The 24,672-nt window shown below is 41.2% G+C and overlaps 1 pseudogene; it reads left to right on the top strand.

Annotated features, from left to right (window-relative positions):
* The first annotated feature begins 225 nt into the window (after positions 1 to 225).
* Positions 226 to 15,432, top strand: LOC138833419 (chromodomain Y-like protein; annotated as a pseudogene).
* Positions 15,433 to 24,672: the final 9,240 nt, after the last annotated feature.

Raw genomic sequence — 24,672 nt, 5'->3', positions numbered from 1 at the left:
GACCAAAAAAGTATGGGGTAGATACTCTGTCAGACATAGATTGAAACTGAAAGGTATCTTTGAAGTAGACTTTGACAAGGTTCTGGTATTGACAGTCTTGTGTTGATATGTGCGGTGATTGCAACCAGCTTCTGGTCTAATTCTGAGATGATAGTGGGAGAGAAATGGTGATAGGACATCATGGACCACTATGGTTTCAAACCCTTTGCAGGTACATCTCCATTCATGGATGTGCTATCAGCCAACATACAAATGTCTGTTAAAGGGGTGATGGCCGGGAAAAGGAAATTTATTGGCCACAGATGAGACCAGCCTTTGGACAAGTGGTTGCCTTTCAGTGTGAGGCAAAGAGTACCTACCTATACAGAGATATTTTTCAGGAAGCAAGATGATTCACTCACATCTTCTTATCCACAAAATAATCTGAGAATAACTCTGGAATCCCAGAGGTGAGAGTCATGTGCTTTGCATTTCTACACGACTGCTTTGCTTCATGGCTCTTTATGCTCTTCTGAAACCTCCTTCTGAGCTGGCCCACAATGTGCCCAGGAGGCAGGAATCAAAGGGGACTTGGAAGCTTGGCTGCTAATCACTCTGGCCACACTGACTTGGGGCTGTAGGCATGTGCTGGGGATCTGCTCTATTCTAATGGTATGGGCTCCAGTGGGAGCTTTGGTTCTTACCAGGAGAAGGTAACAGTGCCTCTGTTTTTGAGCCATCTCCCAGGTTAGTATGTCTTTATCTGCAAAGGCTTGAGCTTTGCCATATCTCTCATCATGACAGGTTCTTTCTTTGTTGCTTTCTTGCTTTCTTGCTTGCTTTCTTTCTTTCTTTCTTTCTTTCTTTCTTTCTTTCTTTCTTTCTTTCTTTCTTTCTTTCTTTCTTCCTTCCTTCCTTCCTTCCTTCCTTCCTTCCTTCCTTCCTTTCTTTCTTCCTTTCTTCCTTTCTTCCTTTCTTTCTTTCTTTCTTTCTTTCTTTCTTTCTTTCTTTCTTTCTTTCTTTCTTTCTTTCTTTCTTTCTTTCTTTTTCTTTATTTTGTTGGTCATGGGACTTGAAATCTAGGCCTAGGGGCTGTCTCTCTGTTCTTCAACTCAAGTCTAGCTTTCTATCACTTGAGCCACAGTGCCACTTCCAGTTTTCTGGTGGTTTCTTGGAGATAAGTGTCTCAAGGCCTTTCCTGCCCAAGCTGGTTTTTTACTGGCATACTCAGATATCTGCCTCCTGAGTAGCTAGGTTTACAGTCAAGGGCCACTGGTGCCCAGTTTGACAGGTTAATTATTTGCTAAACATAACAATGGCTGCATTCTGTCCTGGGAGAAGTTTCCCTATCATCCTACAACACTGATGGTCTTAGTGTTGTGGCAGAGCACACAGCAAGGGGGCTTTCTATGCATGCATATTGACTAATACCTGAAAAGGCAGCTTGCAAAGGCCAAGGAGATTGTTGTTGAAGAGATTGTTGTTCAAAAGCCCCTAGTGCTAGGAAGGCTCTGGAAATGCATACATCTCAACTTGCACTGGGCATTTCCAAATTTTAAGTTCTAGTGTTGTTTCTTTTCCTTTGTACACAGCTTGAGTAGGTTGTTCCAGACAAGGAAAGCTACCTACAGAAGGTCTGTGTGCTAGCTACACTCATACAGAACAAGCAGTTCAGGGCTTGATTTTTGGTACATTTTTAGACTTCAATCTCTTCACTGGTGAGGTTTTTTTAATGTTTCCAAGATCATTTTAAATGATTTTTTGCCCTCTCACCATATCACTTAGGTTTCTATCCTAAGCTAAATCAGCAACAACAATAACAAAAACAACAGACTGGACTCACTTGTAAAGTAGTTAAAAGTGCCACCTGCTGTTCAAACTGCAGAAATACCAATTTCTTGTAACCTTCAGAGAAACAAAGGCTTTCTTTTTATTATTATGATTATTATTGTGAAAATACCATACAGAAGGGACTTTAAAATGCTTATAGTAGTCTGTACCCAAAGTGGTCCTTATCATTGGAACTTATGGTGACTTCCCGGTGATAAAAGAAGTCCTGAGTGCCCTGAAAACAGCCACTGCCAATGACAGCAGGTCTATCTCAGTGCACCCGGCAGCATCTTCTATTGTGGCCTGGACTTAATTTACTTCATAGACCATCTCACAGATGATAGAAAGAGAAAAGGCACCAAGATGGCAGATGCAATCAGGTTTGCAGAGCCAATGTGTTTGCATCGGGGTTGGGGTTAGTTTTCCAAGTACTAGAACTGAAGATCACAGCCCTGCATAGGCTTCAATGTCAGTCATTTAAGTCAGTTGACTCAATTAACTCATCTGCTCTTTCTATGAGTCTGACATTAATGACTGCTTATCAGAGGCCAACAACTGAAACCCAGCAAGTGCTCGGCATGTTGGATAAGAGTGCTGTATAGATAATGTACAGCTGCATGGTACTTGTGCTGTACACTTCTCCTATGCTTCCCCGAATTCTAAATATTTCTAGTAGAGAGGAAAAAAGCTGAATCAGCTAATGAACACATCTTACATCTGTTGGGTTGTTTTAATAGTACTATGGTTTGATTGGACTCAAAGCCTCATACATGCTAGGCATGCATTCTACCACACCTCCTGCCCCCTTCTTGCTTTAAGTATTTTAAGTAATTTTTGGGCTTTGCTCTTCCCTCACATACACCTCCCACAGAGCTGGGATTTCAGGAATGAACCACCTAGCCAGAATAATTTGTTGAGATAAGGTCTGCTTGCTAGAGATAAGGTCTGCTTTGCCTAGACTAGCCTTGGATCTCAGTCCCCCCCATCTCTGTTATTCCCCAAAATAACATACCTATGGTTTGAAATATTATAATCCCATTATTATTCTGAGTTCTCAGATGTGGTGCTAGAAGGCATTGCCTTCTTACTTGACTTGAAATTATAAACCTTCATCAGTGGACATAATTCTGCTCTAGACTATCAGAACCTCATATCAAAGTGTAGACACTGCTCATTGTTAAATCATAGTTCAGGATATGTTGCATGTCTTTAAGCCTCACTTTTTACACACACACACACACACACACACACACACACACACACATGCACACACATACACACAAACACACACACATACCATTGTCTTCAGTGGTGACTTTGTACATCTTCTGTGAGACCTCCTGAGTCCCCTCTTATGCATCTTAGAGCTTTTCTTACCAATCTTGCTGCTCTCCAGTCTTCTCCCTCCTCAGGTGTCCAGTCTCTGCCCTTGACAGTGGCTGAGGCTTGTAGTACTGGGATTAGAGAAAGAGAAAAGATAGATACAGATATTTAAGTAGAAACCTCATCTCTTGCACTTTTAGGTGATTTTAGATGCTTGTTTTCATCAGATCCTCACTCCTATTACTTCTCCCAGCCTCCCAATGCCATGTCCTTCTCCTGGATTCCACAGAAGGCTCAGCTGATATTATAGGAAACTGAAACATTGTGCTTCTGTTAAACCTGCATTGCTGCTGCTTTGAGTAAATGTATTTTTATCAGCAATAATTTTGCTTAATGGAATATGGGAGAATCAGAAAAAACTACTTATTTAAAGCAGTTTCACTTAACCTTTCTCTTACTCAGTTTATTTAAATTAACTTTATATGCCTATGAGGGACATTACACAAAACAATCTTTCTATGTATTGTATTTTTGCTTGTTTCTGTGGTATCATGACTCAAATTCCTTAAACTTTTTGAGGCAAAGATCTTCATTGTGGCAAATATTCAGAATGGAAGGAAAGGGAAGTCAGAATGGAGATCAATTAACATCTTACATCATCCCATCATCCACTGTCCAGGGCTGCTATTTCCACTATTGGAATTGATGATACCCAGTTTGCAGATTCATTGTCATGAAATGGCCCTTACATCATTGATAAAACTGAGTATTTTGGGTTCCCTTTATAGCATTGGACTTTTGATGTCTGCATACTATGTGTCTGAAGGACCCAAGAGCAAGCTTATCTCCACAGAAGTGAGGTCTCCTCTCATGATAGAGTGAGATAATGTGCAGACTTTCCAAAGGAAGAGGCTATTACTCAGCACTCCTATATTACAGGATTTGGAGAGAGAACAAAACAAACCCGTAAACTGGCCCTAGAACTTGACCTCTTCCTACTCATTCCTTTCTTCTTCAGATAATAAAGTTGAGTAAGCTGAGGAAGGAAGCACACTACCTCCTAATTCAAATTTTGTTGCCTGGTTTCCCCAGACAATTCCTACACCCTTCCATGAGGGTGTGACCTAACATCTGATCTTGTCAAGTGTCTTCTCAGAAGGAATTCTATTGAATAATAATGTCTTCAAAAACTAACTTTGTGGAAAATCTTTCCTTCCCTTCCATATCTAAGACAGCCTTTAACTCAGTTCACAGATAATCCAGTGGGAACAAATACAAATTGAGTATGCTGCATTGTACACCTATTAATGTTTATGGGCTTTAATATTAAGTTTTAAAAGATAAGTATAAAAACCAGGAGCCTGCTGGTTCATGCCTGTAATCCTAGCTACTCAGGCTGCTGAAATCTGAGGATTGTAGTTTGAAGCCAGCTGAGACAAGAAAGTCCATGAGACTCTTATCTCCAATAAACTACTAAGAAAAAGCTGGAAGTGGTGTTGGGATTTAGTTGGTAGAACACTAGCCTTGAGCACAAAGAGGCTCAGAGACAGTGCACAGGCCCTATGTTCAAGCCCCATGGCTAGCAAACACAACCGCATGTATACTTAACAAAACTGTACACATTTCCTCTTTAGGTCCATCATGATCTCCTACCACTAGCCACACTGCTAGTACATGATGGTACAGCTTTGTGGACTGGAGAGGTCTCTCCTGACAGGTTATTTCTACAAAGATTTGGTGGGTGGCTGTGTTTTAACAAACTGAGTTTCTGTTCAACTCATGTTTACAAATGAGTTTACACATCATCATTGCACCCTTCCTCTGAGCAGGGCTGCTGATGAATTTAGCATGGACCTCTGAAATAGAGACATAATTTCATTTGACATTATTATCATTCCAGGCAAAAATTGAAATTCCAGTTATAAAACAATGTATCAATCCTATTGAAATCCTGGTATTGATTTTCCTCAAAGACTTTGAAACCAGAATTTTTTTTAATCTTGAAAATGTAGTACAGAGGGGTTACAATTACACGAGCAAGGTAATGAGTACATTTCTTTTTTGGGGGGTGGGGAGTCCGGTCGTGGGCCTGAACTCTGGGCCTGGTCGCTGTCCCTCAGCATTTCACCTCAAGGCTAGCGCTCAAACACTTGAGCCACAGCACCACTTCCAGCTTTTTATTTCTGCTTCTGTGGTGCTGAGGAACCAAACCCAGGGCCTCATGCATGCAAGGCAAGCTCTGTACCACTGAGCCACCTTCCCAGCCCAAATGAGTACATTTCTTATCAAGCATTGTTCCCTCCACCTTTGTTTCCCTTAGATCCCTTCCCATCTCCCTCCCCATACCACGCCAGAGTTGTAAAATTCATTTTTCGACATAACATCTTGTACATCTCATTGTTGCAATGGGTTCACCTGTATCCCTGTTTAAACAATTTGTTTTTTTCCCTTCCCCTCCACAAATTATAGCAACATCAAATACAGTGAAAACAGGGATTATACTGAGGAGGAGGGACATAAAAAAACACAAAGCAATCATCTTATAAATATGTTTAAAACAATAGCAAGAAAGAAAAAATATGAGTCCTTATCTTGGGATTCATTTCACCTAACATCAACTCCTCTGAACATTTCTGCTTGTCTCAGACATATACAAGTCATTGCAAATAAGGGAAACCATGGGACCTGTGTTTCTTTGGGCTTGAGATGAGAATTTTTTATGTATGTACAAATATATCATGGGAGAAGCATGGAATCATGGACAGTTTTTTTATTCTTATGTTTTCATGTACCACAGCTTTATCGTTAAACTCCATTGTGAGCTTTCAAATAATGCCATCTCATTTAGAAACCTTAGATATTAGTGTGGCTTATTCTTTTAAAGGATCAATTCTTGCATAATGCAAAACATTACTTACCTTGGGGGCAATTGGCAAGGCTGAGATGAGGTTGGCCTCACCTAATGGACTACACCTCACACCAATTGCTGGAATCTGCATCTGCAAGCCCTGTTCTCCTGTGTTCCTTACAAACCTCCCAACCTCCCTCCTTACAATATAATCTAGCTGGAAGCAGTGACTCACATCTGTAATTCTAGCTACTCAAAAGTCTGAGATACATCCAGAGGATTTGTGTTAAGACCAGATCAATTAGAAAAGTCTGTTAAAATTGAGCCTCCAATGATTAGTACAAACAGTACTGAAAGTGTGATTCAAGTATTCAAGTGCCAGCCAACTAAGCAGAAGACCCTGAATTCAACTGCAGGACTTGCAGAGGGGTGGGGGGGGAAGGGAGGGGGAGGGGAGATGCAGCACTATATTCCATCTTGATAGTATTCAGAGGATGAGGAACTAGTAGGAAGTGCCTCAATAGCTGTTGTCAGTCAAGCTCTGGCTTAGAACTCTGTATATGAAAAGTTTTAGTTATTCTTCAATGGTCAGGCTCAAACTACCTATAAAAAATCACTTTATATGTATGTAGGTATAAGTTTATGCTTTGATCTACTCTGTGAAATCAGAACAAGAGACTACCTCTGAAAACAGAATCAGCTGTATGGTGGGGAGGAAGAAGCAGATTCCCTATATAGTATAGCATCAACCTCCCTGGAACTACAAAGCCTATAAAACAAACTCCAGCACAGCATTGGTTGTGTTTTATGGCAAGTTCTTGTCCCCTGCAAAGGCCTCCCTCTCCCATGTCTGCTTTGCTCTCCAATTTCCTGTGGCAATAGCATCCAACAACACATAATGGGATACAGGCATTGAGATGCTTGCTGATCTTTATTTCCAACCTTATGTCTTAAATTAGCTTATCTCCATGTCCATAAGTTAATTTAGTCCAGTTTATAAGACCTAAGAAAATACGTGTTTCCAACTCAATGTGTAAAGTCTTCTTGCAGGGGCAGGTTATATCCCTTAGTCAATAACCCTTCAGTCAGTACCAGACAATCTTAGTGCCAAGTTCACTCTGAATTTTCCCTTTTCTTGGATACAAGAACTCCCTAAAGTCAGTATGATCCTTGGGTCTTCAATGAGAGAAAGTTGGAAATGCTATATGCAATAGTCAGAGTGGCCAAGAGCCACTGTAAATATGAAAGCCCTTCTGGCTATGTCACCTACAACTGGTGGTAGCAGCGACACCTGTGTAATATCCAGGCTGTAGGTAAGCCTTTACAACCTGCAGCAGGTAGATCCACAGTCTACCTTTTCTGGGAGGAGGCTTTTTAAGAAATCTTAATTTTTATGATTTGCATAGTTTCTGCTTGGCAACTTCCAATCTAGAATAGATTTTTGTCATCTGCTCACATATGCAATGTTTTTACTTTTCCCTGTGTACTTTTTTAACTTTAGAAACTTAGTAAATACTTTCATCCAGTTTAAGAAGCCTAATTTTGTAGCAGTAAAAGGCCCAGCCATTGGACTAGGAGCATCCACATGGCCTCTTTGTGATGTGGTTTGGACTAAGGAAAAGGCTTGGTTCCAAACACCTTGTACCCCCATAGGACAGAATCCAGATGGCTGCTCTACTGATATCTTTCCCATGGATATGGGAGGCACATCTGTGAGCACCTTGGTTAAAAACTTATTTTAGATAATGTCCTAAGAACCTGTGCTTTGGGTGTTGTTTCACTCAGGGTATCTTGTGTGTTCTCTGGGGACATTTCATCAAACCCACTTGGTTCATGTAGTGCTGTAATACTTCCCAGGAGAAGGCCTTTCCTCCCATGAGGAGCCTCCAGATTTACCTAAATCACACTGATACCCAGTTTTCAATCAAGAATTTTCTTTTACTTCACTTTAAAATCTGCCCTTTTAAAGTGGCAGTGGGAGGCCATGCACTAGTGGCTCACACACTAGCCTTTTGGGAGGCTGATACCAGAATTGCAGTTTGAAGCCATTGTAGGCAGAGAAACCCAAGAGATTCTTATTGCAATTAGCCTGGAAAAAGCCACTAGGGATCAGTGGCTGGAATGGTAGAGTGCCAGCTTTGAACAAAAAAGAGCTAGGTTAAGAGCCAAAGGCCCTGAGTTCAAGTCCTATTATACACAATATCCCCTGCACCCGTACCCACACACCTTCCCCAACAAACACAAAAGCAATTAGGGAGCAAACTTGCACAAATAAAAGAAGCAGGGAGAGGGGTTCAGTATAATTTTGTGGCTCATTTTTTCACTATTTAAATTGGTCCATTCATGATGAGAGATTGTGTTTGTGTTTTCTCAATTACATATACCTTGTTCCTTAGTTCTAGAGACAGACTGAGAGTGTTGGCAGAGAGGAGAATCCACAAAGATTGAATTCTGTTGAAGAGAGGGACTGGATGTCAGATTGGATAGGGGACAAGTGCAACTCCTCCAGCTCCACCACTGAGTGTCCCATAGTTTGACCTGGCCAATTGGCATGATGCTGTCTTTGTACCCATCAGTGTGGGGAGTTCAGGAAGACCATTGTGTCATGGAAAATGACTGTAGCTGAGGGAGTTGCGGAAGGAACTGACAGCCCACAGCTGAAGTAACAGGATCTCCCTTTGGGGTTCACAGCTAAGTTTACTTCCTCATGTAGAAATATCCAGTATCCAAGGGTATTACTTCCTTGGGGAGCCTACAATGAGGGGAGATAGTACAATTTCAGGCAATCTTGGGAGCAATTAGAGTACAATGAAGAAGAAAATGTGTGTCTCCTCTCTGAAATTCCAGAGGGTAAGAGTAACTGAGGAGAGGAAGCTGTCAGTCACTGCTGAGTTGGTAGGGTTGAGAAGGAAGGCACATTGGAGCTGGGAGTCACATGTGTAATCCTAACTATTTAAGATGCTGAGATTTGGATGATCATTATTCAGGGCCAGCCCAAGCCAAAAACTGGGTGACATCTCCTCTTAAGCTATCAATTAATATCAACTTCACTACAACAGGAAGCTTAAAATAGGTGAGTCCAGGCCCAGGCATGTACCTGGATAGGAAGCAAGACCATAACTAAAAAATGACCAGCACAAAATAGGCATATAGCTCACCTACCTAGCAAGTACAATACTCTGAGTTCTAACACGAGTACCATGAACAAGGTTAAGCATGGTGACCTCGGTGCCCCAGTGTGATTCACTGAGATTGCTGCAGCATCTGTTGCTCTGTAGGCTCCTGCCAAAGAGGAACAGTCCATCGACATCCCTCAATCTATGCCTACCAAGACAGCAAATGCTGAGCAGAACCCCTCACGATGGCCAAGGATGGAGGTTTAGTTGGAACTTTGGCCCCTCAAAGGGGAGGAGAGCAACGATCTGCAGGACCAGATGGACTCCTGAGTGAGAGAAGGGCAGAAGGAGGCAATGTTGAGGTTGGTACGGGGTTTGTGTTTAATGACTAATATGGCTTCAGTGGAAATGTTCTGACTTTGATTAACATGTTTTATGACATGTGAATCAAGGGAGAGCTAGGGCAGTGAGGGAAACACACTTGTGTAAATTTTCCATAGGTTGAAACTTACTCTAAAGTCTAAGTTGTTTTTGAAAACTGAAATGTGGAGAAGTTGATAAAAGAGCACAGCTGCCCAGTACTGGCACTGTTCTCTGTAGATTTACCTGCCCTATCCATCCCTCTACTGGTGGGTACTTGTCCCCAGGGTGCCTCATACCCCATCCCAGTGTGCTGCTCAATCCAAAACAGCTGCTGTTGGGCAGGGAGGATCAGGAAGCCCTGATGCACTCATGTGCCAACAGTGCCTCCTTCCCTTGGAGGCACAACACAATCCAGAGCTCTGCAGCACCCTATCATTGCTATGAATTGGAGTCTCCAACACTTGGGCTTTGCCTGCATTATTCCCCCACACCTCCAGACCAGCCTTTTGGGGACTTCTGAGACCTGGAGGATAAGAAAGGGAGGCCTGGAGGCAGCATCTCTTCCCATTGGAGCACTGAGTTTGCCACAAGGACCTAACAGGCTGAGAATCTTGGGAATGAACAATGCAGGGTGGCTAAACTTTGATACTCTCTGCTAACATGCCAGGCATTTACTGACATTTATATTCTAGCCCTCTGTGTCCACCAAACCATGGCCATTTGGTGTGTGTATATGTCTGATAAGTCAGAAAGTGATTGCTAGCAAACAAGAATGACCAGTGCTAATGGGTTCATATGGTTGACTGTACTGGCCCTTTATGAGAGATCTCTGGTAGATCTGAATGTGATGTTGCAGTTGACAATTCTTTCCATCAACCCATCCCTCTATTTATCATTCAATTCACATCCTACTCCCTACTTTTCCAACTCTCTGACCAGCAGTCCAGGTTAACACTCAGTACTGTTCAGCCCCAATACTTTGACATCAAGTAGATGACCAGTGCAGTCCCATTTGGGGTTATTTTCCTCTTCTTGTCACTATAGGATGATACTGTAAGGAAGTGGCCAGTCCCCTCCTTGGCTTGCATACCCACACTGTCTGACCACAACAAATCAATTTCTATAAGCTCATAAGTTCTTAGTAAGTATGAAGGTGTCTTCTCAGAAATTGCATGCCATGTTTTAGGCTCCTGTCTTTATTCACCTGTAGTCTAGCATACCTTCCTTGGGCAGATTACTGAGTTTTTCTGAAACTTTGCCAGCAATTTGAGAAGAGTAAGGGTTGGACTCAGGTCTCAGCCTCCTACTTTCCTGATATCCAGGAGTCCTACACGTACAAGAGAGTATTCTGCCCTCACCTGGGATGTCCATGTTTAGCACATGATGGTATCGCATCAGGTCCCATAGCGGTCCACCTGGCATTCAAATGCTTTTTTGTCCATTTTACTATGCTGTGTCCACCTATCCCTACCTGATTAAGGGTAGATCTTTAAGCTCATTGTGAGTTATTACTGAAGAAGGTGACTTGCTAGCAATTAAATGCTAATTCTACCACTAAAGAATCCTTATTTCCAGGAAAATGTTAAGATCATTGTAAACAATAATCTGGGGGAATGTGTGGAGGTGCAATGGTATGGGAGGATGAGGGTCAACTAGAGGAAAGACTAAGTAAATATGGATAGGTAAACACCATCTAACCAAATGGCATTTTGGAAGTGGAATCTTTGTAATGAATGTTGACAGTGGTAGAATTCTTGATGGCTCATTGTGTTTGGAAAGATAAAAATTGGTTTGAAGTCTCTGCAACATAAGCACGTGCAACTTAATATTATCAGTGTACACAACAAGTGCATGAGTACGTGAAATTGTACACATACACACACATACACAAAGTTGGAATTGAAGAGATGTTATTAGTACAGACCTGGGACTAAAGGACCTGTGCTACAAGCAGCACAAGGTGACCTATACTATGACAGCTCTTGCTCATATTGTATGCTCACCGTAAGCCATACTTCCAGCCCTTCTTTTGCGATTATTTTGAAGGTGGGATCTCAAGACTTTTCTGCTTAGGCTGGTCTCAGAGCCACCATCCTCCAGATTTAAGCCTACCTATTAGCTAAGATCACAGGTATGAGCCACCAATCCTGGCCCACTGATTGTGTGTTTAAGTGGAAAATGGTTAACAGGGGGCTGGGAAGGTGGTTCAGTGGTAGAGTGCTTGCCTTGCATGCATGAGGCCCTGGGTTCGATTCCCCAGCACCACATAAGCAAAAAGAAAAAAAGCCGGAAGTGGCGCTGTGGCTCAAATGGTAGAGCACTAGCCTTGAGCTGAAGAGCTGAGGGACAGCGCCCAGGCCCAGAGTTCAGGCCCTACAACCGGACCAAAAAAAAAAGAAAGAAAAGAAAAGAAAAGAAAATGGTTAACAGCCTTGAATCAGTCATGTCATTCACACTCTTGGCAAAATTCAGGAACTCCTTTTATTGTCTTGCACATCCAGTCATTTGGAAAAGTGAAAAGCACAAGTCAGGAAAGACTCCCTAGTAACAAACAGATGTGTATGGAGCTAGCTGGGAAGATGGACCACCATGACAGTGTGCTGGCTAGAGACAGATGGCTCCAGTTAGACCAGATGGAGAGAACCAGATAAGGGCATGAATAGAATGTAATGGAAGAGAACGATGTTAGAGCTATTGGCTGACTTTCAAAGGGCAGAAAAAAAAAGAAGTAATGAGACTAGGCATGGTGGTACATGCCTATGATCTGCATACAAAGGTAGCTTAGCCCAAAGTCTTACTTAGATTAGACCCTATCTCAAAAAAGAGAAGTTACTGAGAGAACAGAATGGAACCACTATCACTGAGTTATCTGGACCTGAACATGTTGGCATATACCATTGAGAATATACTTCTATTGGCTAGCAGGACTAGGCTGTGGCTTCCCTACTATATGTTGAGAAAGAAAATGATGCTCTAAGATGGGAAAATTCAGTGGTCCTAGGGCCCTTCTCCTTTATCCACTCTCACTTGTCTGCCTTGAAGAACTGACTTAATATAAAGAACAAGGTTTAGTGAGATTTCTGATAAATGTTTACTTATAGTAGATCCTTTTCCCCCCAGGAGAGGCTGCTTAGTCAACCTGTGGATTAGCAGAACATTCCACACTCTTCAGATGCTTATGACCTGTCCAAGACTGTGCTCAAATGCCAGCCTCACTTAGGGTGATGTTCAGAACCTTGCAAGGCTTTCTGCTGAGGAACAGGTCCCCTGCCACTGTGTTCATCCTTCTTGCCTCTCTTGAAGGGTGGTGAGTCAGCCATACCTGTGCCCTCCAGCATTAGCTCGTGTGCTATGTGCACTGCGTGGAAGTAAAAAAGCAGTGGAAACTGTAGTGTCCTGTGGGCAATTTTCATGAAGATTTCATCTCTTGAGAAGGGAGACTCTACCCACTGCTTGTTTACCTGGAGCCCAGAAGCTCTGGGTCTGGTTTTCAGCACTGCCAGGGAAACACAGAAGGAAGTCATCATTTCGACCCATTCTCCCCTCCTCACCCTGCATGAGCATCTGGGAGCCTGTTGTTGGAATGGTAAATCCAGACACTTTCCTCTGAAACCAAAATGAAAACCTGGGATAAAATTAAAGTCAGTGTAAAGTGAATAAGCATGTATCGATTTATACACTATTACATGTAAAAACAAAAGAATGTTCACTTCCTTCATGCAGTCATTCGAAGTCATGTGTCAGATTCACTCAGCATGGCAATAATTTTGGGAACATCAAAGTCCTAGCTGCTTTGTCTCTTATAGTTATATCCACATGGTGAAATGTGATATCCAGCAGTAATAGCTTAGCCATTAGAACATGGGCTCTGTCTCAGGAACAAGTCACTTTTTGTAACTCAGAGAGGAAAAGAAACCCCAGACAGCCATTCTATGGCTGGCTCACTTCCATAAGATTAACAATTACTTGGCCTTATTTATGGCTCATTTTCTTGCATATGAAGAGTTCACACATGGGAGCTGGCTTTAGAGGATAGAGTGCAGATAAAGGAAGTTAAAACAATAACCTCAAACACAAAGTAGACCTTTTCTAGTTCACATTTTTGGAGTCCATATGATTCTGAATGAGGTTATGTCTTTCTCATAATAGCTCAACCCATCTGCCCATTGGATCATGACTCTACACAATTCATAATTAGTGTCTACTAGCACATGTGTCACAGAATCTGGGGTTTGAGAGTAACCATCCTCATTGTTGACATTGGGGGATGAGGCTCCCTCTGTCTGCTTGCATCATGTTTCACATCTCAACACTCTCCTTCCTTTCAGGCCAATGAAATGATGCTCAGTGGTTGGAAGCTGACCTCACAGGAGACTTGTGGCAAAGGCCTGGTCTCCCAGGTTTCTGGCCAGGGAAGTCATGGTTCTAGTCATGGAGCTTGCTTCCTGTAATACAGTTGTTCATGTAGTTGTTTCTTTTACATGTTAGTTTTTAAAAAAATAAAACCTTGGGTTGGGAAGGTGGCCTAGTGGTAGAGTGCTTGCCTAGCATGCATGAAGCCCTGAGTTTGATTCTTCAGTAACCACATATCCAGAAAAAGCTGGAAGTGTTGCAGTGGCTCAAGTGTTAGTATGCTAGCTTTAAGCAAAAAATGCTTAGGGACAGTGCACAGGCACTGAGTTCAGGCCCCAGGAATTGCAAAAGTGAACAAATTGTCGATCAGCTTTTACCACTTCAGGCCATAAAAAAGGGTACCAAGGCTCAGGACTGTTGCTACAAGAGTTCATGTCTTCCCACAAACAGAGGGATAAGGCTCCTGTCTCTCACTTTCCAGTACCCAGAAAACCCTAAAATGGTGAATGGATCAATAAAATGTGGTATACATGTATGAGGTTACACACATATATATATATATATGTATGTATGTATGTATGTATGAGGTTACATACATATATATATGTATGTATGTATGAGGTTACATACATGTATACCACATTTTATATACATATATGTATATATAGATATAAATATATATACATATATGTGTGTATATGTACATATATACATATATATAAATGTATGTATGAACACACACACACACACACACACACACACACAAACAGAGAGAAATCCCACTCATCCATCAGAGAGCATGATAGACTACCATTTGTAATAATGTGGAAAGACTGGGAAAGAATTATATTATGGGAAGTAATCCAGACCCAGAGAACACAAGCTGCACGGTTTCCCTTATTTGTGGCTGCTAGAATGTTCCAATAAACCCAAAAGCAAATACATTCAGTTGTATGCTAATAGTTACAGATGAATTAACTGAAGTATAGTAGACTCAATGAAGAGCAGAAATAGTGTGGTATTTTTTCCTCTAAAGAAATGTTTAATGGTCTGCCAAGAAAACAACAACTCTCAAAGTTTGTCTGGCAATCCATTCACTTGTTAATAACTTAGTAATTAAGGATGCTCTCACCAGAGTGGGCAAGAGTAAACGTAGTAGTCACACACATTTTAGTGACTAAAATTCCAAAGCTTACTGACATCACAAATAAATGTATCATGTTTAAAATTTTAATCTATTTCTATTTCCTGACTTGCCACACCAAGAATTATTGTCTTACAAGGGAATATGAAAATAAAAACATCCATTTGTGGAAATGAACATGAGATTAGTTGTTCTTTCTTAGAAGTTTGTCTCAATGAAAACAAAGAATTAAACTTAAATGCTGAGGAAAATAAATGTTATTACTTCATTATACCATAAAAGAATGTAAACTGTGAGCAAGGTAAATATGACAGGCAAAAATAAGGCAAATAATAGAGTTTCAGTGAAGTAAATTTCTTTTTTCTCATTGCTATCTAAAACTCTCCATCTCTGTGTTCTTCTAGTACACAGCTGAGAATCTTGCAGACCTCTTAAGGACCAGAGCAGAATGGACAATCTCCACACAGGCCAGATGAACACAGTGAGTTGACAAGTACCCAAGGAGTGGGTGTTTCAATATGGAAAACTGTTGGAATAATTATTGTTTCCTCATAATCCAGACAAATGTTCACGCCAAGGTCCAAAAATGTCGAAGTCAGGCTTATAAAGGCCACAGGTGAAAAAGAAATAATCTAACATGGAAGTTAAATGTTTCAAACAGGAATGTGGTAATGCATGACTGTAATCCTAGAACTCTGGAATGTGAGGCAGGAGGATCTTCACTTTTAGTCCAGCTAGGCAATAAAGTCAGGTCCTGCCTTAGGAAGCTCAGGTTTCCTACTATCACTTGCCAAAGAATAACTACTTGCACTAGAAGCACCATCTGAAATTTCCATGGCACCCTCTCCATCTTCACATTCACTGCCTTTACTGGTTTCTTCTCTGTCACTGTCCATTTTCTAGTCAATCAACTGCAGTTCATCTCCCTTGGCCCTATCTTCTTTCTGTACACAAATTGTTCCTGCCAATAGTGCCAATCCCATTGTTTCTCTGTATTTTAAACAGTGTCCTATCTTCATCTGATTGATCATTTTCACTGGATCTCCATGGTATACTTGTGAGCTCAATTACTAGATGTGGTTGTTTCTTTGGTCTTGGAGATAATTCAATATTTCAATAATTCAATATTTCAGATGTCTTGAAATTCCTCTCCAAACTTGAGCCATGCTTCAGAGAGGGAAGCATCAGCTGTGCCCATTCTCCTAAGACTTGTTCTTCTGACCTGTGGTGGACTCTTTTGAAAAGGATGGGTACTCTATGTCCCACTTCCTTTTCCACTTGGATCTGCTGGTGCCATCACCAGAGACATAGTATCAGCCTATGAGAGAATAAGACAAAAACCAATAAAGGAATCACAAGGAAAGTATATGGTGTTCAGTGTGAAAATAGAAAATTCATAGTGAAGCAAAACTTATGCAGGTCAAAGCTCCATTTTCAGAGGCCATGAAGGTCAAGCCATCATACTAGTTCTTCATGTCTGTGTGTAACATATATCCTCATGCTCTTCTGTGGTCATGTAGATCATACAGACCACCAGGAGTCACTGGAAGTACAGGACACATTGGTGCAGGGGTGGAGGGGTTCTCCTGGAGGCCTTTTTTGGCACTGACAGGCCAGCGATGAGGGCAAGAAGGAGGCAGCAGTAGTTGCAGGGATTACTGCCAATTATTAGATATTAAATTATGTCTCCATTTAATGATGTGTCCCAGTTGAACAATTAATAAAGCATTAATTAATAATTACTCAATATCCCATTATTGTTTATCATATATGTACATATACACATATATATTTACATACTTTATAGAATGAGACAGATGTCTTATATAATTAAATTATGCATCATGTGTCACTACCTATTATTCGATATTTAATTATGTCTCCATGTAATTTTTTATTCTGGTAATGCTTAATAAAATATTAATAAAACTTAATATACTTCCTATAATTGTTGCATCTAATTTAATATAGAATGATTCACTAATTCAACCCTTTATCATTTATTGTAGTGACAATTATTCCACCTATGACATTTATTACATTTATGACATCCTATTACATAGCATATAGATTTGCATCCAAATTATACATCCTACCTGACACTGAGCACTTTCAAAGAAAAAGAAAACATGTCATGCTTAGCTTCTCACTCCAAGATTATACTTTTGGCAGTGCTGGGATCTAAATTCAGGGCCTAGAAGTTCATGAATGGGTGATAGTAAGCACAGCAGCCAATTCAGCTCCTAGCCAGTTGCCAGACCCTGAAATAGAGCCCCATCTGTTGACTCAATATTGTGCTTAGTGTAGCTATTCATTAAATTTTTTGTTTCATTCATCTATTTGCCATTTATTTTATTGACTGTTATTACACATGGAATATTTATTACATTTATTACAGAGGATATTCACATCTGACATCCAGGACTTTCACAGAAAAGGAAAACATGTGTCGCCATGGGCTTCTTACTCCACAATTCAATTTTTGTGAGTGCTGGCATCTGAACTCACAGCCTACAAGGCCCAATTCATGAATGGGTGAGTGTCAGCATGCTAGCCTGGTGCATATTTAGCCCACAAGTAGTTTCCATCACCTGAGATCGAGCCCCAGGGTTTGAAAAATAAGAACAGATTAACATGCAGATGAAAAATAAGAACAGATTAACATGCAGATGGTAGTGCACAAATAAATATAGATCTTTATAGAGTGCCAGAGATGTCTATACAATATTCAGTTATATATGCTACATTCCTACCAATTCTTGGGTACTTATTATGCCTCCATGTAATTAATATTGTTTTCATCCTTAATGAATTATTAATTAAATCAACCACTGTCCCAAAATAATTGCATCCATGTAATTAATAGTATTCTTTTAGTGTGCCAAAAATATTCATTAAACTCCATTGGCCTCCTAAAATCACTCTAACCTTGACATTCATAACCTTCCATCAGTATTCCTATGAATAGGAACGAGACTTTTAGGATCTCCCACCATTGGTAAGGGTCAGGACCGGGCTTCCCACCCAGGGCCTATGTTGCCATGTTGGCCTATGGCTTCCCTGATAGTCCGCCAGCCTTCAGCAATGCTAGGTTACTAACACTTTTCAACTGTGTCATTCAGACCCAGGAAGGTCACCTTGCAAAGAAAACAAATGTAAAACTTGCAGCCATATGCAAGTTGCCGAGTTTTTTTTTTTCTAGTGTTTTTTTTTTTTTTTTTTTTTTTTCCTGTCAGCCTTTGGGGCCCAGGAACCCAGGTTTGGCTGTGGGTCCAGTGGCTGCACCCTAGCCTAGAGTGATTGAAGCTGAGTCAGAGTTGCTGCGACCTGAGTCCAAGCCCTGTGCTTGACAAAATAAAAATGCATACATATATACATACATACATACATACATACATACATACATACATACATATATGCATACATACATACATTAAAATATCTAAAATATTTTTTGAGGCTCCTTGGCTTGGAATTCATGCCATTTTTTTCTGCCAGGCCTGGGATTTGAACTCAGGGTCTGGGTAAATCTGCAGCATTGTGGGGGAAGGGGGAGGTCATCATGCTGGAAGACAAGAAAGTCAGGCCTGTCTCCAGAGCCTGAATTCAAGTCCTAGCACTCGTATACATTTTAAATACATGATTTATATTTACATACACATGTTTACTGCATATTGCAGTTAGTGTAGTTATTCATTTTATTTTGTTTTATTTATTATATATTTTAGTGAGTATGATTACACATATAATATTTTTTACATCCTATTACATAGGACATAGATTTGCCTGTGTATTAGACATCATTCCTGAGACCCCGGATTTTCACCAATTAGGAAAACAAGTGGGACAATTGGCTTCTTCCATCAGGATTAAGTTTTTGGCAGTTCTGTGATTTGAACTCTGGGCCTAGAAGGCCCACTTTATGAATGGGTCAATATTAGCACACCAGTCTGATGCAAGTGAAGTTATCGGGCAACTTTGAGGACCTGAGATCAAGCCCTAGGAGTGGCCACTATATAAACACATAGATGTGTAGATTTCAGTGTATGTGTGTATTTACGTATGTATATGCATCCATAAATGTATGCAGAGACAGATAGACATTTATGTAGATTCTAGTGTATAACTCTATATAAAGTGATGTCTATATCTTACTTTTATATATTCTACTACTACCAATTATTTGGTCTAAAATTATGCCTCCATTAATTAATCACAGTACAAAACTTAATAAATATTAAATTAATCAATGACCTGTATTTATTGCATACAAACTTATAGAATGACTAGCTAATCAGTAATTCAATTAGTACATTTCAAACATCCTATTAGTGTTCCTATACATGAAACAATTTTCCTAGGATCTTCAGCAGTGTGTAGGTGCCAGTCCCAGAATCCAACTCAGGGCCTAGGTGTGTGAGTTGAGCTTCACTAACAGCCCACCAGCCTTCAGTCATGCAAGGTCACGTTCAATTTTCAAGCCAAGTCATTGAGACCCAGGATGGTCACAGTGCAAAGGAAACAAGGTAAAACAGTTATGTAAAACCTCCTGGTTTTCTCCTCCTAAATTTGTGTTGGTTTGATTTTTTTTACCAGTGCTGGGAGTTGAACTTGGGTCCTAGGATCCCTGGATCATCTGTGGGTGTAAAAGCTGCACCCCAGCCTAGAGTAATCATGGTTTAAGGCACAATAAAATGCTTCCTTGAGCAAAAAGAGCTCAGGGAAAATGTCTAGGTTCACAGTTCAAGCCTCAGGACCTGCAACACAAAAAAAGAGCCAGTAACTCCATGTGTCTGTGTATGAATGCACGTATTTCTATTGGTGAACATCCAGATTCTCTATGAAGAAAAGCACCCAGCTAGGAAATTTGCTTTGAATAGAATGATTTCATAGCACAGAGAGGGCTTTCAAAACAGTGCATGTGCCGGGGCTCCCCTCACTGTTCCCAGTGTAGCCTGAATGTTTCTGTGCACCCCAGGCTGCTGGAGGAAGTCTGCCTCATTGCTGGAACAGGCAGACAAAAAGCCTCACTCCTGTACAGCTTTGTAACAATTCATCTGGGGGCAATTGGTGAGGATGAATATGGGTGGGCTCTGAAGTCCAGGAGAAAAAGGTCTCTTTGTACCCCAAGGTCTTTCTCTCCCCAGTGCTGTGTTTTGACAGGAAGTTTTCATTTGTGCCACCTCCCATGGCAGGCCTGGGTGATGTCTCTGAGCTCTTCAGCTCAAGCTCTACCACTTGAGCTACAGCACTCCTTCAGGCTTTCTGGTGGTTCACTGGAGATAACCATCTCAAGGAATTTCCTGCCCAGGCTGGTTTGGAATGTGATCCTCAGCTCTCTGCCTCCTGAGTAGCTAGGATGACAGGCACGAGTCAGCAGTGCTGGCTTCCACTTCAAGTTGCTAAGTGGTGAGTAGGAGATAATAGTCTCATGGGACCTTTTGTGTCCGGGATAGTTTTGAACCCAGATCCTCAGATCTCAGCTTCCTGAGTAGGCAGGATGACAGACCTCAGCTACAGATACCTAGGGTCCTTGGCTCTACATGATAGGGCACTAGCCATGAGCCCAATAGGGAAGGGTCAGTGCCTAGACCCTGAGTTCAACATTCACAACCGAGAAAAATAATCCAGGAGAAAACTCATTAGAGTTCAATACATACATAATTTTGGCCCTGACATGGGGACATATTTGAGCCTCAACTTTCTCATGTGCACAATCATCTTACTTGTGGAGCTCTTACAAGGACCAGATGAAAGAATGCACCCTGTGAAGGACTCAGCACAAAATACATCATGAAGTTCTCATCACATAGCTGTATCCCACAAGCTGTCATTAGAATTAGGGTGTTTTCATCAGTATCACCATTCTTTCAGAAACATGTCACAAACTGCACAAAGTTCACATCTAATGGTTTAAAGTGGTGGGGAGTTTTGTGTGTGTGTGGGGAGTTAGCCATGGGGATTGCACTCAAAGTTGGGGCTACTGTCCTAAGATCTTTAGCTCAAGGCTACAGCTCTAACACTTTGAGCCACAGCTCAGAGTTTCTCAGACTTCCTGCCAGGGCTGGGTTTTAAACCCACCAGTGTCAGATCTCAGACCCCGGGTATCTTAGATGACAGGAGTGAATGAGCCAGTAGCATCTGGTTCCATGGAGCTGGGTTGCAGTGGTTTATCTCTGGCTAAGTCAGGTTAGATGGAAGCTCTCAACACCAGACTGCCAGCTTGCTCTGTGGTGAGGTATTTGCAGTCCTATCCTTATATCATTGTGCTCAGAACATTCTTTTCTTTGGTGCCAGTCTTGGGTCTTGAGTAAGTGTCTAGACACAGTCCCTAAGCTTTTATGCTCAAAGCTAGTGCTCAACTGCTTGAGCGACAGCACGACTTCTGAATTTTTCTGTGCATGTGGTAGTGAGGAATAGAAACCAGGGCTTTGTATGTACTAGGGAGCACTCTACCACTGAGCCCCAGGAGTGACAAGTTTATAAACAAATAAATGTGTAGATTGGTAGATAGATAGATAGATAGATAGATAGATAGATAAATAGATAGATAGATAGATAGATAGATGTATATGTATAAAACAAGAGTGATGCCTGTATATTATGAAATTGCATATATGATATTACTACTAACTATTGGCAACTAAATTATTCCTTCCTTTTTTAAGTATCATGATTGAATACATAATAAAGTAGTAATTGAAAATTAGTTAATGTAGTATAATTGTGTATAATCTTATAATATGAAAATCATACACTAACTTCTAATTTAATTGTTGCTTTCATAACATTCCATTTGTACGGATGTATCATTGGAATGTATTTCTTTGAACCTCCCACCATTCATTAGTGGCAGTCCTGGGATTTGACCTCCAGGCCTAGGTTGCCAGTTTTGGCTATGGCTTCCCTAATAGCCCGCCAAACATCAGCAATGAAAGGTCATTTGCACTTTCTGGGCCTTGTCATTTAGACCCAGGATGGTCACAACACAAAGGAAAAAAATTAGTAAAACCACCTCCTTGAACTTCTCAGTTTTATCCTTCTCCTTATTTTTTTTTTTTTGCCAGCCCCAGATTTGAACTCGGGTCCTAGGATCCCAGAGTCAGCTGTGGCAGAGGTGCCAAGACCTAAGTGCTTGGCCAAAAAAATAAAATAAAATAAAATAAAATAAAATAAAATAAAAAAATAAATAATAAGGCCCTGGCTTGGAATTTACACCATTTTTCTGGCAGGCCTGGGATTTTAACTCAGGGCCTGGGTAACTCTGTGGCATTGTCCTTGAAGATAAGAAATTCAAATCAGGTCCCAGGGCCTGAATTCAAGCCTCAGCACTGGAAAAAATAATATTCATATGTGAGATCTATTTACATACATGGGTTTACTGCATATGACGTTTACTACCCTTATTTATTTAGTATTGTTACACATATAACACTTCATTTATTACATCATATCACCTAGATTATATTTGCATATGGATTATACATTATACTGAGACCCAGGACTTTCACACAAAAGGAAAAAAAATGTGTCAAAGTTGGCTTCTTACTCCACGAATAAATATTTGGCCATGCTGGGATTTCAACTCATGGCCTACAATGCCCAATCCATAAATGGGGTCACAGTCTTAGCACACCAGCCTCCAGAAAACAGAGCTGCCAGGAAGTTCTGAAGACCTTTGATCAAGCCACAGTAGTGCCCAATATATACATTAATAGATATGTATATGTATATATGTGTGTGTGTGTGTATATATATGTATATAGATATAGATATATACTGAGAGAGAGGGAATGTGATGATATTAAATTATATATATATAATTATCGATTATTAGTTATTACATTATGCCACCATTTAATGAAGTATCATGGTTGAATACTTATATACACATTACTTAAAAATTAGTCAAAATCCTTCAATTAGGGGAATCATACCATGGTGCTAGAATGGAAGATATAAATCCAATAATATTTGTGTGGCATTCTAAAATAGAATCATGAATTAACTGCAAATTTAATTATTACTTTTATAATATTTCATTAGAATTCACACGAATAGGAATGAGTTTGTCAGGATCTCCCTCCATTTGTGGGTGGCAATCCTAGCAATCGAACTCCAGGGTAGTTTACATCGTATGCAAACCATTGGAATGACACAGTGAAGATTTCAGATTGTCATGGTGAAAAAAGAACAAGAAAAGAAAGCTAGGTGTCAGCGGCTTCTGCCTGTAATCCTAGCTCCTCAGGAGGCTCAGATGTAGAGAATGCCAACTTGAATTCAGCCAGGGCAGGAAAGTAGGCGACACTTATTTCTAAGAGATCACAGGGAAAAAAAAAAACATGAGTGGGATCATGACTCAAGTTGCAGAGTACTGCCCTTGAGCAAAAGGAACTCAGGGACAGGGCCTAGGTTCATAGTTCAACCCCAGACCTGCCCCCTGTCCAAAAAAAGGCAGCAGTAACTCCATGTCTCTGTGTATGGATGGATGATGGGCATTCAGCAGGATGTCCATGCTCAGCCCACCCAACTTGGGCAAGCTGGGACAAGCCCTCAGAGTTCCTAGGCTGTAGGAATGGTCGAAGGTTCTGGATCTATATTATCTATCCTTCTGTAGTATGTGAGCCTAGAACTGTGGGGCCTGGTGGCTCTCATTCATTCATCATTCCTCATTGCCGAGTCACAGACTGGTCCCAAATCTCGGCAAAGATATAAAATAGTCAGCGATTTCTATGCCAAATGGGGTAAGCCAATAAATCCCACCCTCATAACTCTTGTTACAATTCAGCCTTGGGCTGCGAATGTGGCTTAGCGGTAGAGTGCTTACATAGCACGCACAAAGCTCTGGGTTCGATTTCTCAGTACCACAGAAACAGAGAAAGCCAAAAGTGGCACTGTGGCTAGTCTTGAGCAAAAGAAGCTCAGGAGCATGCCCAGACCCTGAGTTCAAGCCTGATGACCGGCAAAAAAAAAAAAAGTGAGCCTGGTGAGACATATTCTTCTGGGACTCAAGTGGTAGAGTGCTAGCCTTGAATGAAAAAAACTGAGGGACAGAGCCCAGGACCTGAGTTCAAGCCCTAGTACCAAGATGCACCCACACACACAGGAAGGTGGTAATGATGAGCTGAGTCAGAACTGGGGGAAGTCCTGAGGCATAGTCATAGTAAACTCTCAAGCCAGATCATGTGGTTTCTCCCTAAGTCCTTCTTGGGCTGAGGGGTCTGGGCCAAGGCAGTAAATTCCAGGGAACCCGCCCCTCCATCCATGCATGGGGCCACAGGACCAAGGAAAAGAACACTACAAATGCTCCTTTGTAGTTGGCCCATGATTGCAGACCTTCATTTGTCCCAGAACACTGGTGAGGAAAGAAGGGCTCTGAGTCCTGGAACTCCAGGTTGCTGCTAGAAGTAGCAGCTAGCTGGCTGTGGATTTGTAAGCACACAAATCTTTCATGAGCCCAACTCAATATCCCCTCCCCCGAGGTGTGCCTGACAGATTTGCACTCTTGTGATCCCTGCATGAGCGGGCATTACCTGCCATGCCATCTTGCAGCTTTTGCCCCTCCTGGCCCAGATCTCAGCCTCCTGAATAGCTAGGAAAATGAGAGCTTGAGCTATCACTATCCTTCTTGGCAAAAGACAGAGTACCTCTCTACCAGCCTAGCACCCATCTACAGTTACCACTCCTACTCCACCCCTACTCCTCCAGGCTGCAGA

Source organism: Dipodomys merriami, unplaced genomic scaffold (genome assembly GCF_024711535.1).
Source record: "Dipodomys merriami isolate MVZ:Mamm:240054 unplaced genomic scaffold, mDipMer1.0.p SCAF_207, whole genome shotgun sequence".
NCBI classification, from domain to species: Eukaryota; Metazoa; Chordata; class Mammalia; order Rodentia; family Heteromyidae; genus Dipodomys; species Dipodomys merriami.
The sequence above is the reverse complement of the archived record's forward strand: the minus strand, read 5'-3'. Positions and strand labels throughout refer to the sequence as shown.